This window comes from Apteryx mantelli, chromosome 2 (assembly GCF_036417845.1).
Source record: "Apteryx mantelli isolate bAptMan1 chromosome 2, bAptMan1.hap1, whole genome shotgun sequence".
In the NCBI taxonomy this organism is placed as follows: Eukaryota; Metazoa; Chordata; class Aves; order Apterygiformes; family Apterygidae; genus Apteryx; species Apteryx mantelli.
Window position 1 is genome coordinate 41,645,791 of NC_089979.1, and position 6,000 is coordinate 41,651,790.

Here is a 6,000-nt window from a genome sequence, read left to right on the forward strand (position 1 = left end):
AAAATAAATAATCTTTGGGCAGAAAGCAGAATATAGTATAGGAGAGCAAGTTCTCTTTAAGAGACTTGTGAATGTACTTTGATTTGCTAATAAAAAAAAAGTTGATATGAACAAATTAATGTAAATGGAAACATCGTGGAACCATCATAGCTCCAGTTTCTCCAGAGGAATACCAAGCAAGCTATAAAAACAGAGTGAAAAAACACTTGATTATAAATTAAATAGGCAAAAGGAAAATCATTTGAGAAGGAAGGATTTAAAACTAACATTAATATATTAACTCCGTTGAAATTGTTATCATAAATCCAACAAAACACAAGACTTGTACCTCAGCTGAAAATCCTTAAATAGGATACTTTCTACAGCAAATATATAGCAAGAAAAACATGCTCATTATTCCTATACTAGATGATATGCAAAGTATAGAGTACAATCTGGGGAAGTGAATCCAGTAGTGTGTGTTTTATTGCAGGGACTGGCCAAGATCTAATGGCTGGTAATTTCAGGGTGCTTGAAACTTTAATGTGGTCTGTTCTCTTGTCCTCAATGCTTTCCGAAAATCAGGTCTGCTCTGATATCTCCACAAAAACTGGGGCACATAGAATAACTAGCAATTTGTTAAACTGTTGCCTGAAAGTACCTTCAGGAAATAGATAACCTCACAAGGTTTAATGAATACCCTGACCGACTCCAGTGACAATTCTGAGCACGCACAGAATACAGCAGAGTGCCTCAAATGAACATGAATGGGTAAGCTGCACATTTGCGAAATAAAAACAAAAAGGCAGCATCCTATCTGACACATTAGTAATGTTATGAAGAGAACAGGCCAACTCATTTACGAGAAGGAGAAACAACCTCCCCCAGCACATTAATTGGCAGAATAACCACTGACAAGCAAAACAATGTCAGACATATTAAATGTTTTGGGAAAGTACCAAACTAAAAGCCAGGAATGCCCAATACCTCTGTATCTCATGGTCTAACCAAATCCCTGGGCAACACTGAGGAAGTTCTTTCTTACCACATTACCACAATAACATGGTGCTATTAATACTAATAGTATTATATACTTTAATTTCTGTATAACACTATAAAACTGAAGTTTTAAAGCCACTTCAGTTTTAAACACTTCAGTTTTAAAATGTTATACTTTTATTGCTACGATTAGAAAGCTCTCTATCTTTCAGCCAGAAAACTGCAGATTAGTCTTTGAGAAGGTTTGTACATACCTGAATGTGCAAGAGATCCACAATAAGAAAATACTTTAAACATGGTGATAGAACAAAAAATACTGATGTATATTAGGGTATTAGGCTAATTTGCAGAAAAAGTAAGTTATAAATGCTGAAAAATATTTCAAAATATACTGGAGAAAGTTAAAATCATACATGTCTTTGTCTTTGGGTCTACTTATAGTCTCTCTCTGTCTTCATCCTTGTACCAAGCAGATTGAGCAGTCCTCATCCTGCAGCTGTAGTCATGTGGGTGTCTATTTTCTAAATTAAAAGTCAGAGGGAACTCAGAAGTATTCTGGAGAACATACATCCCCCTTTCAATGCTTGTTATGGATAATTTCACAAAAGAAATGCTTAAGTGCTTTGATTTTTCGCAAGGTTATCAGACCAGAAGAGAAAATGATTCTTAAAAATAAGATGCGGCAAGGAGCCTAATACATTTGAAAGAAATATCAGCTACTTAAACATTAAACTGTTGATACAGTCTCATTTAAAATGCTTTAAAATAGTAGCTTAGTCCCGTAGTCCCCAACCACGTTGGCCTAATGCAGTAGCAGCGTCCGCTTCACAGATGTGTGTGGAGGCTGGTAATGTGTCCTGTTAATCTTCCTTACAGAGTGAGTTCAAGCTGGTGGCTTGGAAAAAAAACAGCTAAAGATATCTTTAGAAATTGGAAAGGTAAGCAGTGATTATTTGAGTATATTTAGCTTTCTCTAAGCTGAAGGAGGTTTTTAAATTTGGTTTCATCTCATTTAGCATTCTCATTAATAAAATGGCAGCATGTGTAATAAACAGCATGCTAATTACATCAAACAATACTAAAATAAGATGTTCAGATACTATTAGTGAGAACAGAGATAACGCAAAAACAGAGAGGATGGAAACACTGGAATAAAATATAATAATAATCTTAGAAAACTAGTTCAGGGAGAACAGAGTCAAAGTCTAGTAAGGAGAGGCTAAAACCCTTAAAAAAGCAGGCGTGCCAGAGCAGTCCTGCAGGTGACCCCAGACAGCAGTTCGGAGGAGACTTCACAGTGTGATGCAGTAGCACAAAAACGATGTAAAACGTGGGCTGCAACTGTGGAGGTTCTGCTATAATAGAGCAGAAAAAGCCACTTTCCCCAGCTAAATCTGGTTCAGTTTTCACTCCCAGAAGACAGCAGCACACTGGCATACATTTGGAACAAACTAAAATGAAAGGCAGAAAGAGAGAAAAGATCTTAGAGGTTTCAAGGAAAACAAATTGTCACGTTTCAAATTTCCTCATCAAAAATGTTATGAAAGTGAAAGTTTGGAAAATTAAATAAAATGTGATGCATGAAAATGAAGGAGGGGGTTGTCAGTGGGTGCATTTCCTGATTGAGTCAATTCATTCTGGCCAGAAACTCTTCAGTCTCTTGTAGGATAATGGTAGTAAATTAGAAATAAGTTGCAGTTCTCTGTTCTAACCCCATGGATAAGGGCTACTTCTTGCAAAGGCCTCCTGCCAAATAATATCTTCATCTGTAGGAACAAAAGAGTCAAGGTCTGAAAGGAGAAGACAGGCAGCTTCCCTTCAGAAGTACACGCTCTCAATAAGTCTCAAATTATTTCATGGACTGTATTCATCATGAGGACTGAGGGGCTCATTAGCTGCACTTTTCATGAGAATTCTGACCAACATTTAAAAAGTTTGTCAGCCTGAAAGCCAACACTCAAATCACATTAAATCATCTCAGGTAGAAAGCCATAAAATGCATTGTTAGCAGAGAGCTCTGCTACCACTTCGGTACTTTCTCATCCCACCAAAGCTTCCTTCCCAAACTTATTTCAAGGCTTTGCACCTTTTTTTTCTCAGCGAGGGCTAAAGTTAATGCCTACTATTGACAAATTCCTTGATCACTGACTATTTCTGACCCATTTTATAATAAACATAACAACTGGTAAAACTGACCTGCCCGTAGGGCCCGGGGGCAGTTTTTCCTCACAAAGAGAAGGCAACCCAGCTGATCACTGCCACTGTTATTTCTTGAACAGTGTAATGCAGACAATTCTACTTTATGCATAGACAGAATTATAGAACTTCATCCCTAACTGCACTTTTGTTTCCCTTCTGAAGTGCTGAAACCAAAACAACACGCTTCTCATCTTTAATTTCATGCACGCAGATTTGAAAATCATGGTGTACAATCTCAGTTAAAGGCAATGCAGGTCTATTTCTTGATTCAAGACGGAAGCCCTTGTAACCTCTAAATTTTGGGATCTGCCTACAAAACAAAGGAAAGGTGCAACTGCATGCGCTCAGTCCAGCCAGCACCCAAAAGAGTATCAGAAGAGATTTGGCATCACAGACCCAGGATCTGCCCATCCCTAAAGCCTCTTCACTCCCAGTGCTACCCACAATATTCAGAAAAGGCTCATTTATTGGCTCACTCCTCACTGCAACGGCGCTGCCCCCTACCCTGCGCCCGCAGCCCCTGCTCAGCACCCAAGAGCACGCTGACCCCCTCCCGCCCCAGGCGTCCATCCTGCCAGGTTGGCGCCAGCAGGATTTCTTCTGTGCTATGTTTTTGGACTGTATCGAACAGGTACAAACCAAATATAGTAACAGAATAACCAAAGCTCCGGCACTGTGGGCAATGGCAGGGTGCTCTGAGCCTAAAAGAGGTGGAAGGCAATGAGCCATGCTACCTTCTTGCTACTTCCTGACATCGGGGCGTGCATGCATGCTTTTAAATACTTGTGTGCCGGCATACATGTGTGATAGATATTTAAAACAACACAAAAAAAAAAGATGAGGAATGGATTTTGTTGGTTCTGATTGCTCTCATCTCACAAAATAACCATTTTGTGCATTGTTATATATATTGCATCAATAGAATTAATAGCAAAATTCATCCAGTTTACAAATCAAAACAAGACTGTTTTTCCTAATTGCATACATTTTTTTTTCCCCTCCAACCTTCATCACAAACAGGGCACATATTCTGGAATGACAACTTCATCAAGGACTCACTGGTAACATAGAAAACAGGCAAATATCTTTGCAGCAATGTTGACTTTTTATTGCTAGTGTGCAATAAAAAGGCTTTTTTCATCAGGACACTGAACATATGAGCTTCCAAAACACTGTGCAGAAACAGCAAGAAATTGTTTATGAACTACAGTTATATATTTATAATCAGAAAAAAATGCATAAAATTAAATTAAAACCATTTGTATTTAATGCTCTTTTCTTCTAAGTTTTCTCTGACATTGGCTCAACTTCCCCCACTCTGCCTCTCATTACACTGAATGGTGCCTGATCACATGGCCACAATTCAAAATGAGACCAAATGACGCAGAAAACTAAAATTGAACTTTAACCCCACATCCTCCCCCCAATTATTCTCCCCACACACTGGCAGGAAAAAAATTTTTTTTCCAGAGATGAAGCAAAAGTCATACCTCCCCAAATTTTGAAGTCAGACAACAAAACCCAGTGTTTTTAGTTTGACACACAGACTTTCCTTTTTGCGCAGCTCTGCCAGGCGCGTTATCTGCAACTAGAAGTAGAGCATTTAGAATGAGGAGCAGAAATAGAAGTGTAGGGGTGGGGACTGCTAGCTCGGAGGAGCCTTTTGTCTGGCGATACTGTGACTAAAGATAATCTTTGTTTATCTTGTATGTTTAACTTGTGTCTTGTATATCCAAAGTGTTGGAAAAAACGTGGAATTACAAGTGAGTAACTGAAGAAACCCAAAACACAGGGTATAATTTCTAGGCATGGTGAAGGCAGGAAAAACAAACTCAGCAGTTATTATACCATATTTTTTCCTCTATAATCTCTCCCAGGCTTGTGGTACAATAATGTTACAATTAAAGTATACTTTGACTAACAATTTTACAGCAGAATGAAACAAAATTATGTCATATTACTAATTCAGAAAAGTGCAGCTGCCATGCATCCTGGCTATGCAAGTACACAGTTTAAACTTTAGAGAGAAGAAGAACTAGTGAGCTTGAGGCTGCAGGAAAACGGGATAGGATTTAAGTATTTAGTGTCATCCAGTCAGTGAAATATGATTAATGAGGCTGGAGGAGTACGCTGCTTTTTAGTCTACAAAAGGCAGCAAGCATTGGGGGGGGGGGGGTGGGAACATACTTGAGCTCTTCAATGATAAAAGACACAGCAAAATTCTGCACAGCTAAACTACATGTTATATCACAGTTGCTTATTTCTCCTCTGTGTGATTAGAGCCTCCCATTTCCCTCATTACAGGCTTGATATTATTGAAGCAAAGCCAACAGCAAGTTAGCGAGCCAGCAGGGGAGCAAATTGATTATACAGTTAGCTGTGGAAAAACTGAAATTCCTTATTAAGGGGAAATGAAATACAGCTAATTTATGCTTCAGCTGAACCCCTCCCACACTACACTTACTCTGCTGGTACTCTGAATTTTCTCTGAAGCTACAAGACAGCCAAGAAATTACAGAAGCTTTATTGATATAAAAATAAGTCGGGCTTTCAGGCTTTTTCTTTTTTTTTTTTTTCCTCATAAAAAGGATTTTTCTATTACTAACTACCATAACTCACTCACTATATAGGACAGCATGGCATTAAAACAGGAAGAAAAGAAAGGTGGAAAACATTTGCTTTTTATGTATACTTAAAGACTTTGCTATCCATCTTTAACTGGTGTTAGAGGCATTCCACATGTAAAAGTAAACATCAGCTTATCTGTAAAGCAACGCTTCAATTTTTTTGTATTTCAAATAAAAATCTCTTTCCCCAAATTGA